At 41.1% G+C, this 21,324-nt stretch overlaps 2 protein-coding genes across 6 annotated transcripts in view; both read left to right on the top strand.

Annotated features, from left to right (window-relative positions):
- Positions 1-21,324, top strand: part of TMEM229B (transmembrane protein 229B) — a 35,569-nt gene that overhangs the window by 2,656 nt on the left and 11,589 nt on the right. The window contains exon 1 of one of the 3 annotated variants that reach the window (XM_023928305.2): positions 7,857-7,995. The exons of 1 other annotated variant lie outside the window; for it this stretch is intronic. The gene's annotated coding sequence lies outside the window, so the exon portion shown is untranslated. Of the gene's footprint in view, positions 1-7,856; positions 7,996-19,940; positions 19,974-21,324 lie in introns of those variants that run through there. One more of the 3 variants, XM_086895916.1, reaches the window with a different exon arrangement.
- Positions 7,909-21,324, top strand: part of RAD51B (RAD51 paralog B) — a 429,615-nt gene continuing 416,199 nt past the window's right edge. For all 3 annotated transcript variants that reach the window (XM_086895893.1, XM_023928297.2, XM_086895899.1), the window contains exon 1: positions 7,909-7,995. The gene's annotated coding sequence lies outside the window, so the exon portion shown is untranslated. The remainder of the gene's footprint in view (positions 7,996-21,324) is intronic.

Here is a 21,324-nt window from a genome sequence, read left to right as displayed (position 1 = left end):
AGTGAAGATGTAGGAATCCCTTTGGCCTTGTAATTTGTGGATCTACTTATTCCCACACATCGAGAAAGGGGGAGTGGAGTTGTTTTCCAGCATTGTAAATGTGCTTTTAATACCTGTCTGCTTGGTTAAGACAGTAACTGTGCTTGGATCGGGTGTTTCAGGGCTGGTGGCAGGCACTGCACTGTGTCCAGGAGGGGTGTTTCTTCTCATGACGTAATATTCAGATGAATTTAATTTTTGCCTCCCTCCAGAGTGTTAGAAATGAACTGCAGTTGGGGACTGAGCGTGCCAGGGAGAAGGTATGGAGGGGGAGTGATGGGGAGGAGAGGAGACTGTGCACTCTTCCTTAGTGTGGGGGAACCCCCAACTTTTTGCTATCATCAGATACTTTGATGGCAAATCTTGTGTGGATCCTCAGCATCGTACTTATTGCAGAGTCTGGGGTCAGGCTTTTTAGATTTCTCTTATTTTTGCAGAATGGGATCAGTCACTAAGTGTCATCTCTGTGAGACTTTTTTGAGGAGTCCTTTGCAAGTTTTGGAGTTGGCCTCACTGGCTGTGGTGTGCTTTCTTGTGCTCCTTGTTCATGGTATATATATCTGCTCTCCTTAGACTAAAAAACTTCTGTCCTTATCTGAGTTGTTGAGCTGTATTGCAAGAAACTGCATGAAATTTTAATAAAATGATCTGCAGGAGATTTGACTAGGTTTTAGGCAAAAGAGTCCTTTCTGTTAAGCTGTCTGACAACAGAAGGAAGTTCTTCCTCATGGAAGATGATTGGAAAGCATCCTGAAAAAGCTTTTAAAAAGTAGAAAATATATTGAGGAGGCTTTGTTCTGATGATGAAATCATAGAAGTAATGGAAAATTTTGTTGCAAATTTTACCTTAGGATTCTTTGTTTCTGGATTGCCTTCAACAAATGCCATGCTTAAGAAAATGAAATTAAGTTGTTGTGTTTTGTTTCTTTTTTCAGTCTTAGCCTGCTATTACATGGTAGGAGAGGTAACAACATGGCTAATTAAAGGGAGCAGCAGTGCTCCATTCCTTAGGGCTAATTATTCTCTAGAAAATGGGTCAATTACTTAAAGAAATTGTTTGCCAGCAGGAGGTAGGAAAAAGCCTTTATTCCCACTCCTCACCATCCTTTTTCAAGAAGCACTTCCTAACTCCATAGCAGTTGCAGTACCTTGTTAAGCTCTCAGAGCCATGTCCTGCAGATGGGGAAATGGCACCCAACTAAACTTGTATGTGGTTACTTCTGTCCTGTGTGTTCCTGCGTAGCTGCAGATGAGGCAGTGTCCAGTGGTGTCCCTGGGTTGTTCCTGGAGTGGAAGAAATGAACAATACAAGTGGGAGTTCTACTTCAAAACAAAATTTGCTTGATGTGAAAGGTGAGGAAGTATGGTATATTTCCTTAATTCTTTTGAGAGAAGTTTGATAATCTAGTTAGCTAATGTTTTCCAACATAAAAGGTACTACCTGCTTGTGGCTTGCTTGGTACAGGTTTATAAATGATCCCTTCTCAGATCTGCTTCCTGTATGTGTTTTAGCATTCTCTGGTGGCTTTATCACCTGACTGTACTTGCTTTACCACTGCAGGCTCAGTACAGACTGGGTGAGGGAGCAGAGGGCTGGTTAACAGTGTACGTTAGAAATGAACTGGTCTGCTTTTCTCATTTCTTGCAGTATGTGAGGCAGAAGTATCCAGATGGTTCCTGAGATCCTAGGTAAGGTGGCTGTGCAGGCAACTACAAAAAGTCTTTGAAAGAAAGCCAGACTGGGCAAAGGCTTTGGCTCTGCAGGAGCAGATTACCTGTGCCAATTCAGAACAACGCTCTCTTTCTGGTTACTCAGAGCACTACATTCCTGGTTGTAAGTGATACACCCAATAATGTCTACTGTGAGCCAGAGCTTATGCACCTTGCAGTCCACCTAAAATGAGTGTAAAGGGCTTTGCAGGTGCATGCTGCTCATTAACATGTCCTCAGAGGTGAAATAAAAGCTAGACTGCTTTAGAGATTTGTTCGTAGGCATATCTGAATGAGCTTACCTATCAGTTACTGGGTCAGAGGTGTCTAATCATTGCATAAAAGAGCGACGTGTTCTATGTTACCCTTTCTTTTGTTCTGGATTATTGTTTGTGTCAGTGCACAAGAGATCACCACAACCTTATTTCAAAACTCCCCCGCCCTCACATGCTTCTGTCAAAGCTGGATTAAGCGACTGAGGGAATCTTCCCTACCACAAATGCTGTCTTGCTTTCATTGCATAAGATCCAAGCATTAGTAGTCACTAGGTGAGTTGATAGCATGGCATGGTGAAGCTGCTGCTTGACTTCTTCCTTGCTGGGTCTTTGCTCTCAGGTGTGCCATTTATTGGACGTAGCCTGTATGAAGAGCTTCTGTGGAGCACCTCTCTGTGCTGTTTTCATGATTCTGCTGGGAGCATGATGAAGTACTTCTGAAGGGGGGAGCTCTCTTTAGCATAGGTAGCTCTGGCATAGTGCTGTATTTATTGTGAAGTGCCTTCTGGGGATGGGGAGTCTGTTTTGTTTTTATTTCTTTCACCCAGAATACATGCCCAGATGATGATCCAACTCATTTGGCTCCTCCAGCCTGATTTGGACTGAGAAATCTTGGCTGGGGCTTTGTCTATGCAGAGCTCTAGGTAGTCATTCCTCTCTGCTTGCGGCAGAGTGTTCCTGATGATGGTGGCATATTTGGCTGTTTCCTCTCCTGCTAACTGACCTAGCAAAGCTGGATTTGCTTAACCCATGGGACACTTGGAGCCAAGTATTTTCTTTATATTTTGTGTCAGCAGAGGCTTGTGGTAAGTATTCTTCCAGTAAGTTCTAGAGGAAGAGTTACTTTCTTTTGTAATTTCTGGTGTTTTTAAGATATGGATAGTTTCCCCTAGTGGTATGGTAGATACCATATGATTCAGTTTATATTGATCCAATGGTTCTTTCCAAGGCACACCTCACAATTAAACTTTTAATTGGAAGTGGACTTGTACAGGAGCTTCAGGATGTAGGGCAGAGTTTATAAAAATGCTTGAATGTCTTACTTGGGAGAGAAGAGCTGCTGTGAAGGTTATGCAGTAATTCCTTAGCAATATTGAGCTTGGCTGCTGTTGCTTTCGGTTTTCATTTAGTGCTTAATACTTTACCATGGAGAAGAGATACTTTCCAAACCATCAGCCTCAGCCACTTGAGCTGACAGAGGTTAGTTAGCATGGTATTGGGAGTGCCCTGGGCAGCTAAGCCATTTCCTGTGCAGTGGAATACTAAGGTGCATATAGAAAGAAGGCAATTCATTATGTTATATTATGTTGCCTTATTAAATTGTTGATGTACAAAAGGTCAACTTCTAGAATCCAGGTCCTTCTCTTAGTTACTCCAAGTTGGGGTGTGCTGCCTTGTGTGTGAGGCAGTGGGAGTAGGTTTTTTGTTTTATTTTTTTTCCCCAGCTACATATCAGACAGAGAAAGTGGGAAAGTGTCCTATTCTGATGCGAGAAATGTACTTTCCTTGGTTTGAGAAACAAGGACTGGACAATGTCATGACAATGATGAACATTTGCTATGCTTAAGGACCACGGCTTAGCAATGTTTGGAGTACTAAAAGGCTGTAAGTGCTAACACCAGCATTTCCACTGCATCTTTCATTTGAGAATCTTTCTGTTCTTAATGAATTTTCACTGTGTCTGTGTGAGGCTGGTATTATTAGTGTCATTTTGCAGACAAGTAGATAAAGAAAAATGCTTGTATAAGCACATTCAGCAAGCCAGGAAAGGCAGGAATAAAATTCAGGAATACTAATGTTTCAACCTGGTTTTGAGCTACTATCTTGGACTTTTTTTTCCAGAAAAGAAAAACAAGAATTACGGTGTCTTTCCTGCCCCCATCCCCCTCTTTTTTTTCCCCCATTGGGTTAGGCTGCATAAAAGCAAGATATTATTATGCAACATATCTAAGTGTGCATGTGATACTTGAAAAAATGGTAATCAGATAAGTTGCCAGGCAACAGTACCCTGCCTTCAATTACCAAAAAGCCAGTGAGTGTGCTTTCATGATATAACATGGGTTCTGTACTTCTTCATAAAGAAAGTGTAGGTGGAGTTTTGTAAGAGTCGCTCCTTTTAAACTCATCTCCTGCTTAATCTGCTATATCATGAGGTCAGATTTGACCCCAGTTTTACCAAACCTGAAATCAGCAACGAAGTTAGATGAGCTCTCAAAGATAATGAATGGTATGTGAGCATATATGAGTAAATAACCATTTCCTGTGATGGTCTGTGAGTGTTTGATGGTTCAACAGCTTACAACAGGTAGGTCGGAGCTCATCCTTGGGACCGTGAAAATTAAGAAAATGAGTGAGAGATTTATATTAAAAGGTAGATGACAGGAATACATGTCAAGCTGTGAGAAGTATTAAAACACAGTGACCCTTTGGCCCAAAAATATTGAGTGCTGTGGTAATTTATGAAAATATGAATGTAAATTCAGATGGTTCATTTTCATTGCCTGAGCAGAAGCAGAATGGGAGGAACATAAGCAGCGATGAGTGTACACAGAAGAAAAAGTAATAGTCTAAGAATGGAAGACAGCATGAGGGAATTCAGTTGTGTGTTTGTTCAAAACTCGAGTTTAATTTCTTTTTTAAAGATATTGCAAGATAACAACCGCAAAATATAAAGACTATTAGAAATTATCTAAATTAATTTTTGATTTTGGCAATAAATAGCCATGGAAGCATTTGCAGAGACTGTAGTTGTGTGGGGATGCAGACATCTGCCCAAGCCTCTTCAGCTGTTGTGTGGTGGCATGGCTTTTAAAAGAAATCTGAAACTCCAGAGGTCTAATGTGCTTCTCAGGGCTTTGACAGAAGTTTTCAGTAGAGATAGGGGACCCACCTAGATCTATCTGGGAAAGGATGCACATAATCTTGAAATAGCTTGTTTTCCTTAGGTAACTGCAAGTTGTTGCTTTACAGAGTTGGTTTTCCAATTTTTTTTTTTTTGTTGTTCCAGAAGGAGCAAAAGGCATTTGCATTTCAGGAGGTGTCCTACAGGTTCCTCTGCAGTATTTCAGTCCAGTGTAGGAGCAGGTTCAGAAGTCCTCATCAAGACACATGGTGATACTTAAGTTAAAAGGGAAATCTGCATTATCCTCTGTGTAAGTCCTGCCAAAACAGGGTGAGTTTCTGAGAAGACACATACTCACTTTCTGTTTCCAAATTTGGCACCTTCTTCCCAGGAGAATCCCAGATAAGTCACGGAGCAATGTTGTACCTTGATTTTTCTGTTGCACAGGTTATCGCTGGTTAGTTGCATGGGCCTGAGCTTTCTTTATAGAGAACCATAGAAATAATGAAGGGATCTAAATACTAAAATAGACAGTTGAAGGAACGCACAACTAACCACTTTCCAATTAGGAATTTGCTTTCCTTTTTGTTTGCTTTTCTTTGTATTCTCATTTGATGAGCAGTACTGCTAGATTATGCTCATGTGCAGTCCCAGCCTGCTGACATCAGGAGTGTTGGTGTCTGTGTTAAAGGAACAGTCAGAGCAGGAAGTGCTGTTTTGGGAAGTCTGCAATTTTAGTTTTTAACTACTTTTGTATATGCAAGTGGATGTTCACACTACTCTAACCATTTTTTTGTTTGATTTTCCCTTACTACAAACACTATACTTTTTTAATCATTAGTATTTTGACACAGAAAGTCCATTTATATACAAAACAAAAAACAAACCCCCTTTTCTGAACAGCTTAAGCTTTGTATTAATCATGTGAGACTTAAGGTCGAATCTTTCTCTTCAGCTCTACTGCACTACTCATGTGTATTATTACATAGTCTTTACTAATGAAGATTTTCTTCATTCAGTGTTTTCTTTGAAGTGTAGATATATTTGTAACTGAAGGTATGCTTTCTCCAGCACTTTGAGTTCAAAGTGATGAAGTATTTTGTGAAAAGGGAACTTCTTCCTGCTGGGCTGTGTGCTGTGAGCCAAATCTGAGAGATAATGATACAGCTGAAATCTAGCAGGCTTTAGGGTAGTATGGGGTAGCATTCAGAGGGCTGATGAGTTCCTTGGTCTGGCTCCAGGTGAAGCCCCATGGGTGGCCTGAGCACTGGTGCCAGGGAAAGGGATGGACTGAGCAGGACTGTGTTGTCCTAAAGTTAGGTTTGCTTGACACCTTTTGTAATGTTCATGTTTCTGCATTAAGGAGTTGGGAATGTGTTGCCGTTGCTTATTTTGTATGATTTTGTTCCTCACTCTTTTACATATCAAATTATAGACAAGTACATCTGACTATGTAAAAAACATTCTCAGTGTTCCTGTGATTCTAGGGAAATGCCTTTTGAAATTTTGTTTGCATATGTCTGATAAATAGTTCAGTAGAAATTTGTGGCAAATATCCAACTGTGGCAAAATGCATATAAGGAAAATGGATTATGTGCAAATAATTCATGTGACAACAACTTATACCAAAGCTAGACAACAAACAAGTTCTTTCCCAGTCTGATATACAAAAATGTAGCTAGTAAAATAGCAACTGTTTCTCATGATAAGAGAGACTCCAAAGTAGATGCAAGCTTCAATGCATAGGCAGAAGGTGCTAGATGTGTCTCAATAATACCCATATTACATTGATTTAATTAGTGGGTTTATGCTATTCATTGCTCCATTAATCTCATTGGGAAGATATTTTGGGGAGAGGATTAGTTATTTAATTTGCATTTTTAATTGGAGTGGTTTTGTAGTTCAGTGTCATCTAAATAAAAACAGTGTAAGTTTGTTTAGTTTTGTTTATTAAGGAAAACATGTTCCTTGAATTCTTCTTGGATTTTGGTGCTCAAAAATGCTGAGATTCATTAGGATAACAGGAAGAACTCATTTGTTACACAGTCTGACACATTAATGTCCTTGCTTTAACTTCTTCATATGCAATTAATCCAGAAAAATGCTATGTGTAGACAAGCCCTTGGGTTGTAAGATCTGTGAGGCTGATATAAATAAGATGTTGGATACTTGCGTGTTGAAGCTGTCACCTCAACGCATGACTTCTGTGAAAATCAGGAATGTGGCATCCTAAATGTCAGCATTTGAAGAGGAGGAGAGCCCTAGCTCCTGGGTTTGACTTGCTTGGATCATTCAGCTGTGCTGCCTGAGCCCAACATGGAGGTGAAAGACAGTCAGATCACTGGAGCAGGGACATCAGTGCCAGTGTCCCCAGGAACAGGTTGGGATGCTGTGTGGGTGCCAGTGGCAAGGACCTGCTTACATGAAGTCTACACTGTGTCCTGGAATGGGAAAGAGAGAAGAAAATGTGATGATTGGAGAAGTGAGGATGAGAGGAGATTGGGGAAGATAAGGAGGCAATGTTAGGAGAGATAGGATGGGGGAGGAACGATGTCAGCAGTGAAGCTTACTTCAAATTGAGACATTGATGGTGAAAATAGGGGTAAAGCAATTTCTCACAGACCCTCCCAGGGTTAACTGAGACCTCTAGAAGGCTAGATAGTAGCAGTGAACCTTTGGTCACAGACTCCAGTGAAGTTGCTCCGTGTATTTGCTGTGGCTGAGATCCAGAAGGACAGTGAGAGCAGAAAGGCTCAGCCTCACCCGAGGAGAGGCAGCTGTCAGGGTGCCACCCTGGGCAAGGGGCAGGTACAGGTGCTATGTGGGGGCTCTGAAGAAGTCAGATCTTCTAGAGCCTGAGGTACTGGGGCTAAGCTATCCATACACATAGCTCATTCAGTGTTTCAAGCCTCTCTTGCAGTGTGCTGTATTAAGAATAAAATGTACTTCTTTGGTTTAGGAAGGCTGTCTGGTTGCTGTATTAGCTGTTGGTCACACGCACCTGGGCTGAAAACGACTGGCATCTGAAACCCCTTGGACCTGCTGGAGGCAGCCTCATCTACCTGCGGATGTTGTGAATTAGGAGCTGGCCAAAGAGTGGGAGAGCTCCAGTATCCCTCCCCAGAAAAGGTAAGGTCTGGAGGCTAAAACTGGCTGGACTGCACTTGTAGACCAGAAAAACAGAGCAGTTGTCCGAGTACAGAGCTGACATCATTGTAGATGAGACCTTTGAAATTTAAGGATGTAAGAGTGCAAAGTTATTTACATTGGTTTAAACCTCAAGTTGTTTTCCGGAGGTGTAAGATTGCTATTTGCACACATCACCCTTGATTTCTGTTGGCTGTGAGTCACATCATTCTGATAGCTTGTAATTCATGCAGCCAAACTTTTCCGTGTTATTGTCTCTTTAAAACCTCACACTCTGGTAGCCTTAGGCAGTTAAAACAATCAGGACAGTGGAGCAGTATCTCTGAGCTAAACCAGAGCAGTAGGTAAAGAGCAGAGGGTTGTTCTCTCCTGTGAAAGGTGTGAGTCGGATGATGAGGAATCTATTCCTGGCCCTAACATGCAGTGCAGTCTCTGCACCTGATTCACCACTGTGTTACTCTACTAATCTTCTTAGCCTCATCTTGCCACTCTCCTGTATGCTCTATGGAAGTTACACTTCCACAGAGTACATGTAAAATGCTATCAATATATCCCAGAGCAAAAGTTTATGTTGATTCTGGTAAGTGGGGTGGGTTTTGTGGGACCAAAATGATTTTCAGACCCTGCAGCATTTTTGATATGCTCTTTGTGTCTGCAGTATGTGGCATGGTTCAGTCTACAATATTGTTTTCCCTACTGTGGATCAGCTTTCCTGGGTAGGTTGTGCACAGTATTTTATTTCTAGCTGGGAACTCAATTTGAATATGTAGATACTACATGTATAAACTTCAGATTCATGTAGTACCATCATCCCTCCCTCTGTCCTGTCTCAGGTGTCTCATTACGCTCTCCTAGTTGTAGTGCTCAGGAGATCCTGTGTTTGGATGTTCTGTTGTCCCACTACTCTGGGTATTCTTGCTGATAGATCCCTGATCCTCTCTGAGACTGGGGAACAGACCCAGTCAGCTGCTGAAGGAAAGCACTAGACTTAATTGTGGCAGTGCTAACAGTGTGGATAAGCAGGGTCAGCTCCTGCCTAGAGCTCCAACTGTGATTTTGCTGCTCAGTGTCTAGCTGATTACAGGGCTTCAGTTGGTCACCAAGTGTCATTTATTGAGTGGTGAAGTCCAGACTAGTGCTGCAGTGTTATAACAAAGCAAGTATCAGCAGCTTCCTGAGAAGGCAGCTGGTGATGGACTGAGCTTTTTATGAGTCCGGCAGTTATGTCAGTGATGCAGCCATTTCTGAAGAAAGCTGTGTCTGGCAAGTGCTCTGGTGTGTGGTACCATTGCTGTGAGGCTGCTTCTTCCCTGTCCTCAAGAACCATCAAATGTAGAGCAGAAGTCTCCTATTACTGTTAAAACAAAAACCAAGCGCCGTATGGGCACAAGAAAACACAGATCCATTGGCAGCAGAACAAGACTATGAATTATTCATTCTTCCAATGCCTCCTGTAGGTTCCATCCACTCAGGCTGTTCAGGATGCTGTCTGTTGGAGATGTAGACAGATCTGCTTTCAAAGCCATGCAGGCAAGACCATGCAGACTCCTATCACCACTCTTGAGCTTGTTCTTCATTAAACTGGCTTGGGCATTGTGACATCCTTGAGGACACAGAAGTAACCTATCATCCTGTGGGTTGTTGGTAGGAATATTTGTAACACCAATGAACTTGGGACACATCTGGTGATGCCAGCCTGGAATTGTCTGTGAGGTGAGGGCAGTGAGTTAGGAGCAAGATGGAAGCCCTGGCTGCTCTGGCCCATTTTGCAAAAGCGAGGTGGGAGAGCCACATCTTTTGTGTAGCATTGCTTTGGTTTTTGTAAGAAACTTAAACTATGTCAGTTTGTTCCTAGCTCCTTCTTGCTGAGAAGCCAAAGTGTCCTCTGTTAAAAGTTCCCTGAGCACAGGCAGGATTTTTCTGTCCATGCAGAGTGCTCTAGTGGAGATGAGTGTGTTTAAGTGGCTGTTTGGGAGCATCTGTAACACATAGTTTCTCTCAATTTGTTTACTAGTAGGCATTTGTCTATGTAATGGTTGTCAGCTGGCAGTTGAATTTGAGAGGCTCTGAAGACTTACAGAGCTGCAGAGGCTCAATTCTCCTCCAACTCTTCCATGAACTGCTGTGGGCTTAGGTAAGTGGTGCCCACTGTGAGAGAAGGTGTTGCTGAAGGATTGTTCAGAAGCTGTTCTTCAGCATAAAATGGACATACTTTTTGAAGCAGAGGGGTTTTAATTATTTTTTTGCTTTTTTCTTCCCACTGGTTGGTATGAAGATTCCTTCAGTCATTTTGCGTGCCCAGGCTGCACTGTCCATGCCGTATTGCATATTTTTGAGCATTTTCCCCCATTTTCCTTCTGCATCTCTCAGAGCTGTTCCTGGCTATTAGGCTTTTGCTGAGATGTATTCTGATTTTTAGTGTGAGAAAAGCTACCTGTAACTAGCAACAGCTGTAGAAATTATGGTCTTCTTAAAGCAGAAGTTCAGTCTTTGCATTTACAACTTGTAATGTTTTATAATGTGCCCTACTGCATTTTGAGAGAACTTCAAATGTTCATAAAGAGCTTCTTGGAAAGGAAGGGAATGTTACTTCTGTCAAAACAAGACACTGTAGCTTGTGTTCAGAACAGTTTTCAGGTTCTCATTATGTCAGCCGGTTGGATATGCCCTAGAGTGAGTCACCTTTGGAGTTGTCCTAGTCCAGATGCTGAGGGAAACTGGAAGCTACGATAAAATCCCAGGCTGCATTTGAAGAGTCCTCACTAAAAAAAGTGGTGGAAGCATGCTGAGGGGAATAGCTGCACTGCTGGGTTGAGAGGCTAGGTAGGTTTCACAAAGAGAGCTGTTAAGGAAGGAAGGGTTCCTTCTGAAGAGGGTAAAATGTGTCTGTCATCCTATGATCCTGACCAAAGTGAAAAGGCGATAAACTGGAAGCGTATCTTTTCTTTGTTTTTCATCAGTGAAAGAAGTAGACAAACAGAGCATGCAATGGATTTGTGGTTTCCATAGTGATGTAGCTATGGAAGCTTTTGTGCGGCTGAGCTTTGCCCTCACTGCAATCACACTTGAAGGCTATGAGTGTTCAGCTTTCCTGCCAGGGAAATGTAAGTATGTATCAAAGATGGAACTGGCTGAAAATGCAGCTGCATTTTCATGAATTGTTATGTTTGCTTTGTTACCTGAATATCTGAATGTTTAAAAGCTCAGCTCATTTCTCCTTTATCTGTTGTTTTGCATTGGAACAGTGCATCCAACTATACTGACACCACAGTTCTTGCTGCACCAGGCAGTGATATATTGACCTTGGTCCTTTTCTTTCTGTCATCTGTATATACACACAAATCCCACAACACTGGTGCTGTGACTCTGCAGCCACACTGATTTCAAACATGCATGGGTCAGGAAACGCAGCTCTTTTGGGGCACGCCAACTAGTCAAACACCATCCTGTAAAACTTGACAGGTGAGCTTCATGCTGTTCATAGACATCAACTCACTTGTCCATGTATCTGACATTAAATCAGGTTTTATTTTAATGAGCATTTTGAGAATATTTTAATTGTCAAAATACGTGACCCTTAGGGAATTTTTACATGTGGAGAGAGCTGTTTCTGACTGTGAATGGTTGATTAATTCTGTCTTTCAAAACAAGTTGGAGGTGGAATTTTTTAGCATCTCAGTGATAAGATTACCAGTGGGTCCTAGAGGCAAGGGAAGGAAAATGCTTGATGTGAATGTTGCATGCACACATCAGGCAGTTATACACATACTAGTCCTACATACACACTCGCATTGTCCCATCTTTGTGGTTGACAGGCATTTGTGCCTCATCTTCTTTTTTTGCTTGTACTGCTGCTGGATGTTTTCTTGCTGTCTCCCTGAACAAATCTTCCTTACCTTCAGCATTTGTTTTGCTTGTCTAATGGATGTAATGGGTCATCTGTTCCCTTTATAGAAAGGAATGTTAATTATTTTCAGAAGGCTAATTAGGTTGCTAATGAGAAACTGTACTGAAGAAATATTTCCTTTAATTACTCACTCTTAAGTGCTGTACAGAGAAGCTAATTGAATATGCTGTTAAATACAAATGCTTGTATCTGGCTTAAAGATGCACCTTCAGTCTCCCTGAAATAAATATTTTGGTAAACTTGGGAATCCATGTGACACAGATGACTGAGCAAATGAGACTGGTGCTAAGACCTGCCTAGTTGTGCGATCTTTTTGACTGCACCTCAATTTGGCACTTCTGCAAGTGACTGGATGCAATTGCTCTTAATATTTCAGTTTTCCTGATGACTTTTGTCAGTATAGGTAACTATTTTTGCTACCTGCCAGCCCAGTCTATAATTAGATGCAGCCCTCACACCAAATAGTTTAGCCTAATCAGCCAGATGGCCGTCAGAGGCACATAGAGGTGGAGCGACATGTCCAAGGTCACACTGCAGATCATGGCAAACCTAGTAATAAAGCAGAGGTTTCATCAGTCCTGTGTTAGTTCACTGCACTGTTTGCCCCTTGAGCCTCTCTTAGGGCCAGCATAGCTGATTATGAGACTTGCATCAGTTTGCATATTGCTTCATGAGGTGGCACAGCTGTTCAACAGCCCCATTTATGGTAGCCACCTTCGCACTGGCTTAGGTCCTTTTGCTTCTCCATCTGAGTCCTGTCTTCTACTTGCTTCATTTCCTTGTTGTAGTGATAACAAAACTGGACAGAAAATAGACTTTCTAACATAATTTGAAAAATTAGAAAGCAGGCATTCTTTATTACAGTGCCAGGCACTTTCAGAGGATATCTCCTCTAATCAAATGTCTGTCAAATGTGTGAAACTTTACCACAGGGTATTTGTTTCATCATGATTATACACATTCATTACAATGTACTTCCTGATACATAAACATCACTTTCCCTACAACTAATTTGCATTCATCTGCCTCCTACTGGAAGACTTAATGGTCGTGGAGGGTCATCTAAAGTGGTCTCTGGTTATAGCTACTGAGTGCCCCAATATGACCAGTCCTTGAACTTTTCTTTGGGCATGCATGTTGCTTCTTGTTACATAACTTTCCAAAACCCCTAGTATATTTCTATTTTTTTGTCTATCCACTGGTTCCAGCTACATTTATCATTCATTCTGTGTGCATATTTTTGCATTCTTTTATCGTTTTTTGCTAGTTAGTCTTTAAGTTCTATCTAGCAACTTTGGGGGAACTGAAAATTTTTATTCTTTGTATTCTCTCTCAGTCTCAATGCCTTTTAGAATTGCTTTGGGCGAGAGAGCTACTGTAGTCTAGTGGATATTTTACTTTTAGTACTCCAAGTATGAAAGTTGGAGTGGATCTCTAATATCCCCTGCTTTTTGACTGCTGAGCCTTCATGCAACTCTGTAGAAGAGCTTCACTTTTTTTCACCATCTTCTAAAGTCCAGTCTGCTCTTAGCCAGATTCTTGGAACTTTTTATGTGCCATGGCTGTAATAGGGAAAATGTGAGGGAAGGCTACTGAATGAGGGCTTCTTCTGTGCATAAGAAGATGCTCCTTATTCTTCTATATACTGGTCATTGTAAACTCATCAGGAGAAGGAAGGAAGAACTGTCAATATTGTGGATGCAGTGCAAAATTTTGCATTTTGTACTGTGCTGCCGGAGTATCTATGTGCAGGTGACTCAGAAGAGTGACTTAGACATGGGAAATACCCAAGAAAACTACCATCAGAATGGGATGGCAAAAGTCACCCTCTGTTTCTTTTCAGGCGCAGATGTACGCTGCTGTAACTTTTATCTGTGTGCCACACATGCAGCACTGCCTTGGCTGAGGCACATTAATTTAAAAGTTCATTTTGCATATGTAATATTTAAGTTAATCTTGCATATTTTTACAGCTGTGGGAGCTCTCAGAGACAGTGAAGATACAGTGAAGCAAGTTTCTTAGCTGCAGTGTAATCTGGCTTCTAAATTAGTACAAGCCTATGCAAAACAAGCACACTTGAAAATGTTAACACTTTGAACACCTTGGCATTGCTATGAATTGTTGTGAAGATAGTGCTGTTTGCTCTGTGTGTAATGTGATGGGTTTCTTGTTGCATGTATCAAGACTAGTTATATTATGAAATGATATTTAGATTGTTTTAGCAGGAGACAAAAACTTATATTCTTTCTCATTCTACCAACAGCATATTGTTTAATATCTAGTGATTGCTGTAGAAGTCCTGGTATGCTGCAGGTTTCTGTACATCTAAAAAGGAATGGATAGCTGACCAGAGTGTGTTTGTCTCTAGGACTGCCAATAGTAGGTGCACAATTCAGGCATGATAATTACAACTCTTAAGCATCTTACATAAACATGGACAAGAAAACATGTGGTGCCTCCCTGGTTCTATTTGCTATGGGTCACCTGATGCTCTGTTTATTGAGCAGATTTTAAAGACGGTTTTAAAAGAATTTAAGGTTTGGGGCTTTTGAAGAGGGTTACTTTTGGTGTCCAGTGTGAGCAGTATCAAACAATTTTACTTAAAAGTGAGGAATTCTTTTCTAGTCTTAATACAAGACAGTTCCCAACTGTGTCCAACACCGATGAGAACTGGCTTCTTTGGTAAGCTGGCATTTTGCCCAGAGGCATGAGGTACCTATTGTTGCCCAAAGGAAAACAAGATGTAGAAAAAATCTTGTTTGATAAGACCTGAAATTACCCTATGTAACCTCAAGTATTTCACAGAGGTGACTAAATCAGTGTTACACATGCTTTAAGCACCTCTAAGTAGGTACTGGAAAGATACAGGAAAGATAGCATCAAGAATGATCAAACTCCACTTTTGTCTTCGGAATGTGCCCATCTCTATCTGCCTTCACGGGCTCTAGTAACTACAAATGGGAACCTGTAGGGAAACAAAGCTTGTAAGTAAATTATCTTTGTTAAGTGCCTGAAATTCATTCATTAATTTGGACCTCTGTATGCATGTGTGTATGAAATGTTTATGCGAAATTCAAAATCTAGTAAAACCATGTCATGCAAATAATTAATTTGTTAGAATGGTATCATGGTGCAGTAACAGTGTAATGCAGATTACTGGGGGCGAACAAACAAGTCACTGTCAGAAGTGCTTTTCAGTCAGTGAGACCTCAGTGTCTGCTCAAAGGAGGGATCAGTTCCTCACTGCTTAAACAACAACTGCTAAATAACATTGCCTCCTAAAATAGCAACCAGTTGTTTAGAGTGTATCTAAAGTGTAAACTTTTCTTGAGATGGTAGAATGAAACCTGAAAACATAAGTTGGGTATTAAGGGCGCCACAAATGAAGATATGGGCAGAAAATATGGCCCTGGGAAAGCCCTGTGAGTTTGGGAGCTCTGTGGCCAGTCATTAATGGGGCAAGACACACTTGCGTGATTCAAGACAGCCAGCACAGCTTCACCAAGGGCAAGTTCTGCCTGACCAAGCCAGTGGCCATCTGTGATGGAGTGACTCCATCAGTGGAAGGGTGCAGGTGTCATTTTTATGGACTTCTGTAAAGCATTCGACATGGTTCCCCACAATATCCTTCTCTCTAAATTGGCAAGACATGGATTTGATGGATAGACTGTTCGGTGGATAAAGAATTTTTTTGACTGTTGCATCCCAAGGGTGGTGGTCAAATAGCTCAGAGTCCCAGTGAATGTCAAGGAACAAATGCTGTTCCTCGGGTGTCTGTACTGGGACCCTCTGCCCTCATAAGACTCTTTTTGGAGTGCTGCATCCAGCTCTGGGGTCTCCAGCAGAGCAAGGACATCAGCCTGTTGGAATGAGTCCAGAGGAAGTTCACCAAGTTGATCAGAGGGCTGGAGCACCTGTCCTGTGAAGACAGGCTAGGATGGCTGGGATGTTCAGCCTGGGCAACAAGAGATTCTGAGAAGGAAACCTTATAGCACCTTCTAGTACCTAAAGAGGGCTACAAGGGGGTGGGAGAGGGAATTTTTACAAGGGCATGTAGTGATAGGCCAAGGAGTGATGGCTTTAAACTGAAAGAGACTAGGTTTAGGCTGGATATTAGGAAGAACCTTTTTACTGTGAGGGGTGGTGAGGCACTGGAACAAGTTGCCCAGAGAATTTGTGGGTGCTCCATCTCTGGAAGTGTTCAAGGCCAGGTTGGATGGGGCCCTGAGCAACCTGGTCCAGAAGAAGGTGTCCCTACCCATGGCAGGCTGGTTGGAACTGGATGATCTTTGGGGTCTCTCCCAACCCAAACTACTCTAGGTTCTCTTATTCTTATCTCCCCTGTCTAAATACAAAAGCACAATTACATGATAGCTACGTAAAGCTTTAGATTACAGTTCAATGTAAGGAGTTAAAAGCCAGTTAATTATCCATCCATTGAAAAGACTCTACTGCCTGTGGATGAGACTCCAGGATGGCAGGTTTGCCTCTATGCTGCAGAGGATGACACAGCCATAGTTGTTTTCTTTTCTGGTTGTGCTTGCCGGGCCCCATGGGGAAACTCAATCTCTCCAACCAGGTGCAGAGTGCAATTAACTTCCTCTGACAAGCTGACAGAAACTAGTGGAAGCTCGGTACTTGGCAAAAAGAGAAACTAAGTATAGGAGGCGTTAAGAACGAACTGAACCTCATGGGTGGGAAGCTGTGGTCTTACCATTTCCTCTTACATGCTCCTATCTAGTGTAAATGGCTCTTCCAGTGTTTCAGCTGAGGGTATTGTGTGTTTCATAGCTTTCAGCTACTAGGCTGCCATGAGACTTCAAAAATAAGCCTCTTCTGGAAACCAGGTGAAGTCTGTTCAGCTCAATATTTCCATTTCTAAGGAGAGGTGATAGGTTTTACTGAGTCAGCTGATATTGAGAGGGAGGTGGAAGAGGGCCAGTAAATTATAGATACTCAGGCCATCTTTGGGCTTGAAGCTGTTTGAAGTTGAGTATCATGATTCTGTCTCTGGTCTTACCGAAGTAGTAAGATCAAAGTAACTGAAAACATAATCTGGATCTGCAGTAGCTAATTCTTCCTGGCATGATTTACATGTGGATCCTGCAATGGGGAAGGACTCTGCACACCACAACCCCAGCTGGATGGAGACACTGGGCCGCAAACTTCTCCTTCTTCAGGCTTGTGTCTCCACATGTTCCTAAGGCACCTGCATGAACATCACATACAAAATACTTTTGTAACGGGAATTCAGTGTCAGTGAAAGGTACTGTCTGGATTGTCCTCAGAAACATCAGTGCTTTTGTAAAGGAAAGAGAAGCTCTGATAGTGAGAACATGAACTTTCTGCATTATGCATCAACATGACTTATCTATTCTGGAAAGAGCATTTTCCAGAGGCAAGTAAAAGAATACACTGTTATCTTGTCTCTCTTCTGGGATGGCCCAGGATCTTGGCCAATTAGTGCCTGTGTTTTAATTATGAGGATCTTTTGTCAGTCACTGGGAATTAAATGAATATGTATAAGGAAAGAGCTCTGTGTGTGTTTTGGAACATTTTCTTTTTTTGAAGCATGTAAAACAGAATATAAATACACAAGCAAGAAAATTGCTCTGGTTTCTACCGCAGTAGCTGTGTGTGTAGACTCAAATTTAAGTCCCCTGTTATCATTGTGCTTTGACCTTTTGCAACTGTAACATCTTTCTGCAGCTGAGAGTGGAAAATGTCTTCTTCTGTGCAGACTTTTAGTTGAGTGAAGAGGTGAGTAGTATTTTTACATCCTCGCTGTGTTTAGGATTAGAGTTAGCAGTTCTTAGGGATTTTCTTTTCTAAGGTGGAAACTTAATTCCTTTTTCAGGTGTTTAGAAGCAGGTGGTATTAATACGATGCAGTTACATTCCATAAGTCCTTAAGCAGATGCATGTTAGCTGCTATTCACAAGAGATGATTTAGAATTTTTCAGAAGGCTGAATGTGTAGATTGGATCTCAGAAAAGGGGTGAATGTGAGTTGGGTCTCAACCATAAACTGATAGATCTGTAAAGCAGTCTAAAGCTATGTATTCTTTTATTTCATAATCTGGGCTTGCTGTACTATGAAAGGGAAATTCCTGGACTTCAGGTATTTAGAATATTCTGAAGCATCCCCATGCACATACATACAGACTTCTCTGTCTTACGGAACCCAAAGTGTTACACTTAAGTTAACTAATAAATACTGACAAATTCTGAAATTTCTTTCCAGTATTGGAGCAATAAATCTATTGGTTTTATTGGGGAGACTGTTCAGTAGGACATGGTCGTTTGAACACACTGCAGTCACAAAAGGAAATGTAGAAGTAGAGTATAAACATAAGATTAAATGGATCTATTTTCAGAGTGGCTCTGTAAAGGCTGGAGTGAACAGACTCTGTGAAGCTGTAATAAATGATTGGAAGGTTGAAGGTATAATAAATCCAAGAGTAGTGTTTGTAGTGTTTGTAAAAGCTCACCTCAGCACAAAAATGAACACAGGCAGAAGAGGCAGTTATAAGGAAAAAGATCCATCCCCTTCAAGTAGAGGGGAAAAGAGGACAAATCAGCAAATAAAATAGGACAATATATGAAGGCATCTCTATATCTTTATATATCTGTACAGATGTAGATAGAATTCAAATTTATGTACCTACCACATGTAGACACAGCAGGTTGATTTGCCTACATTAAAGCAGGTATCTATGGTCAAGTCCAAACTAGAGAACAGTCCAGTGTTCTGTGAGAGAGAGAGTCCAGTGTTCAGTGTTCAGGAGAGAGGCAATAAGAAACTCAGAAACAGTAGGGAAAGAATTACAGTGACATCAGGTCTAGTCTGAGGAGACACGAGACATCCTTATGACCCAGTTCATGAGCTGGAGTGCATGAAGCTGCATCTGGGAGCACATCTCAGTTTGAAGAGTAGTGCTGGGAAACACTACTGGAACAGTACCTTCATGACTATTGGAAAAGGAGGGAGCTGTAGGACGCAACAGCAAAAGCTTATGGACAAATGCTAAGTGAAGAAATTGAAAGAGATAAGAGCTTCCTTGAATGGCAGGGAGAAATAAAATAGCCTGGCAAATACCAGTTCTACATGGGGCACAAAAGTTGAGTTATTCCAATTTTTAAAAAGAGCTCCTGAGTGTATAACTTTTGCCACCTTTCAGAAGATTGAGTTTCAGTCAAATACCAGTTCTACATGGGGCACAAAAGTTGAGTTATTCCAATTTTTAAAAAGAGCTCCTGAGTGTATAACTTTTGCCACCTTTCAGAAGATTGTTTCCCTGAGGGAAAGCTCTTGTGTTTCCTTCTTGGGACACATAGTACATAATCAAATGGATGACTTGAAGGGGAGTAATAAACACCTAAATACTGGAGGTTTATGGTGAATCTCATGCTTCAGTTTCACAAAAGAGAAAAATGACAGGTGTGTCACGAAGATGGTATCTTTGTGATTGTAGCTTGAATGCTAAACTTCCTGATACCTTTAGGAAATAATGGTGCTAAAAGTGTCAGCCTTCTTTTGCCAAGATGTAAATAGGAATAGAAGTACCCAACACAGTGTGGGGGTATGTTTGCTGTGTAGGAACTAGACCCTAAACCCCAAAGTTTTGTTGACTTGTTATTCAGAACAGAGAAATTGGACAAGTATGTGAATTCAAATTTATCTAAGTGATGCTGGCTTGAAATAAATCTGAACAATAAAGTACAAAACTCATCACTAATTTATTTGTGCATACAATGTATTTCCACTGCTGATTACATATTTTGCAAACCAGTGACAGCATGATTAATACCCATGGTATGGTAATTGGTGGGCACTAGTGGGAAAAAGTCCTGGAAACTGCTTAGAGGAGCTGCCTTTCCCAGCTGTTGGCATGGTTGATGATCTTGCTGGACATGACAAGGTGATCAGTGGAATTCTGAGATTTATCCTCTTCTACCCTTCCTTTTCAGGATGTTTCTACCTCTGATGCCTGTGTGAAATTAAGAAGATGAGGTAGATGAGGTAATCTTGGAGGCTCCACAGGGATTCCTTTGGTGAGAAAGGATAATTTAGTACTCTGAGACAGCTCGAGTTTTACACCAGGGCTGCTAGGAAGAAACCTCAGGAGTCACAGCCTTGTGAATAACAGATAGCACTTGGGAGACCTGATTCTTTGACATCTCAGAAATAGTTTAATGTTAGGAAGGAAAAAAATTGTATATTGAGAGGAAAAAAATATATGATGCGGAATTGCCACCAAGAGATTTCCAAAAGGGGAAAGAGAGAAGGAAACTCTTCATATGACATTCTTGGACTACGAACGTGAAGGTGCTTAAAAGTGTGCTCCCTCCTGTTTTGTCTGACTTTATGCAGTACCTTCTGCTTGCAGGGTTTAAACCTAATTCAGCTTAGACCAAGATGTTACATTTCTTTATGAACTGCAGCAGTTCTATTCCTTCTAGATGAAGAGTGACTGTAGTTGCTAACTGCAGGTATTTAAACTATACAGTTACCTACTATCACTTTAATGCTGGGAATTTTTAAATGCTTGTGCACCAGTGAAGAGTAATAAAAGGAGAGAGAAACAATTCTTTACAGTTGTGTATATGCAACAAGAATTTCCATAAAAGAAGCAGGCATTTTTATGAAATTATGCTTTGACATTTAGCTGTAGCAAATGAGGAAAGACTACTTTGAATCTGTCAATGATACAGATTTTAGTGATTTGGATTGTGTCATTATGTTAGCAAGCTGGAATTTTAGATACTTTAACAGCTTGATCATAGTATTTTTCTCTGCCAAGCTTTATTTTCAATGTGAAAAATGTTTGAATTTTTTGTCTTTTTTTTTTTTTTTTCCCCAAATCTGGCTTTCATTCATTTCATCCTGATTCTGACTGATTTCTGAAGATTGTTCAGAAGTGCTGTGCTAAGCATATATATTTGTTACTGATACTGACCTTTGTGAGTAGACCAGTTTTTTATTGTAGGTTGAAGCAGAATGGTTTATTTGCTTTCCATTTTGATTTGGAAAGATGAGGCATTTGCTGAGAAGATAAAACCCCCACCTTTCTAGAAATGAACTGTCTGAATTTCCAAAAATCTGTTAGAAACCACATAAAATGGGTGACACATGATATCTTGCCATCATGTTGTCTTTTCTTTACATGTGTTGGCTGTGTAGTGACAGTGGACAGTAAACTTGTGTTTTCAGGACAAATTCTCTTCTTCCATTCATCACTCTGGTTTGGGTTGCTGGTAAGGCATGATGTGCATTATGTTCTTTGATTGTCAGATTTTCTTCAGTTAGCTAATATCATAATATCAATCTCAAGCTTTTGAAAACACACATGAATTTTGATTGCCACTGTACTTGAATGCATGGTTTGCTGTGAAGGAGCCCAGC

Source organism: Cyanistes caeruleus, chromosome 6 (assembly GCF_971803275.1).
Source record: "Cyanistes caeruleus chromosome 6, bCyaCae1.hap1.1, whole genome shotgun sequence".
NCBI classification, from domain to species: domain Eukaryota; kingdom Metazoa; phylum Chordata; class Aves; order Passeriformes; family Paridae; genus Cyanistes; species Cyanistes caeruleus.
Note: the sequence above shows the minus strand (reverse complement) of the source record. Positions and strands in the feature narration are given on the sequence as shown.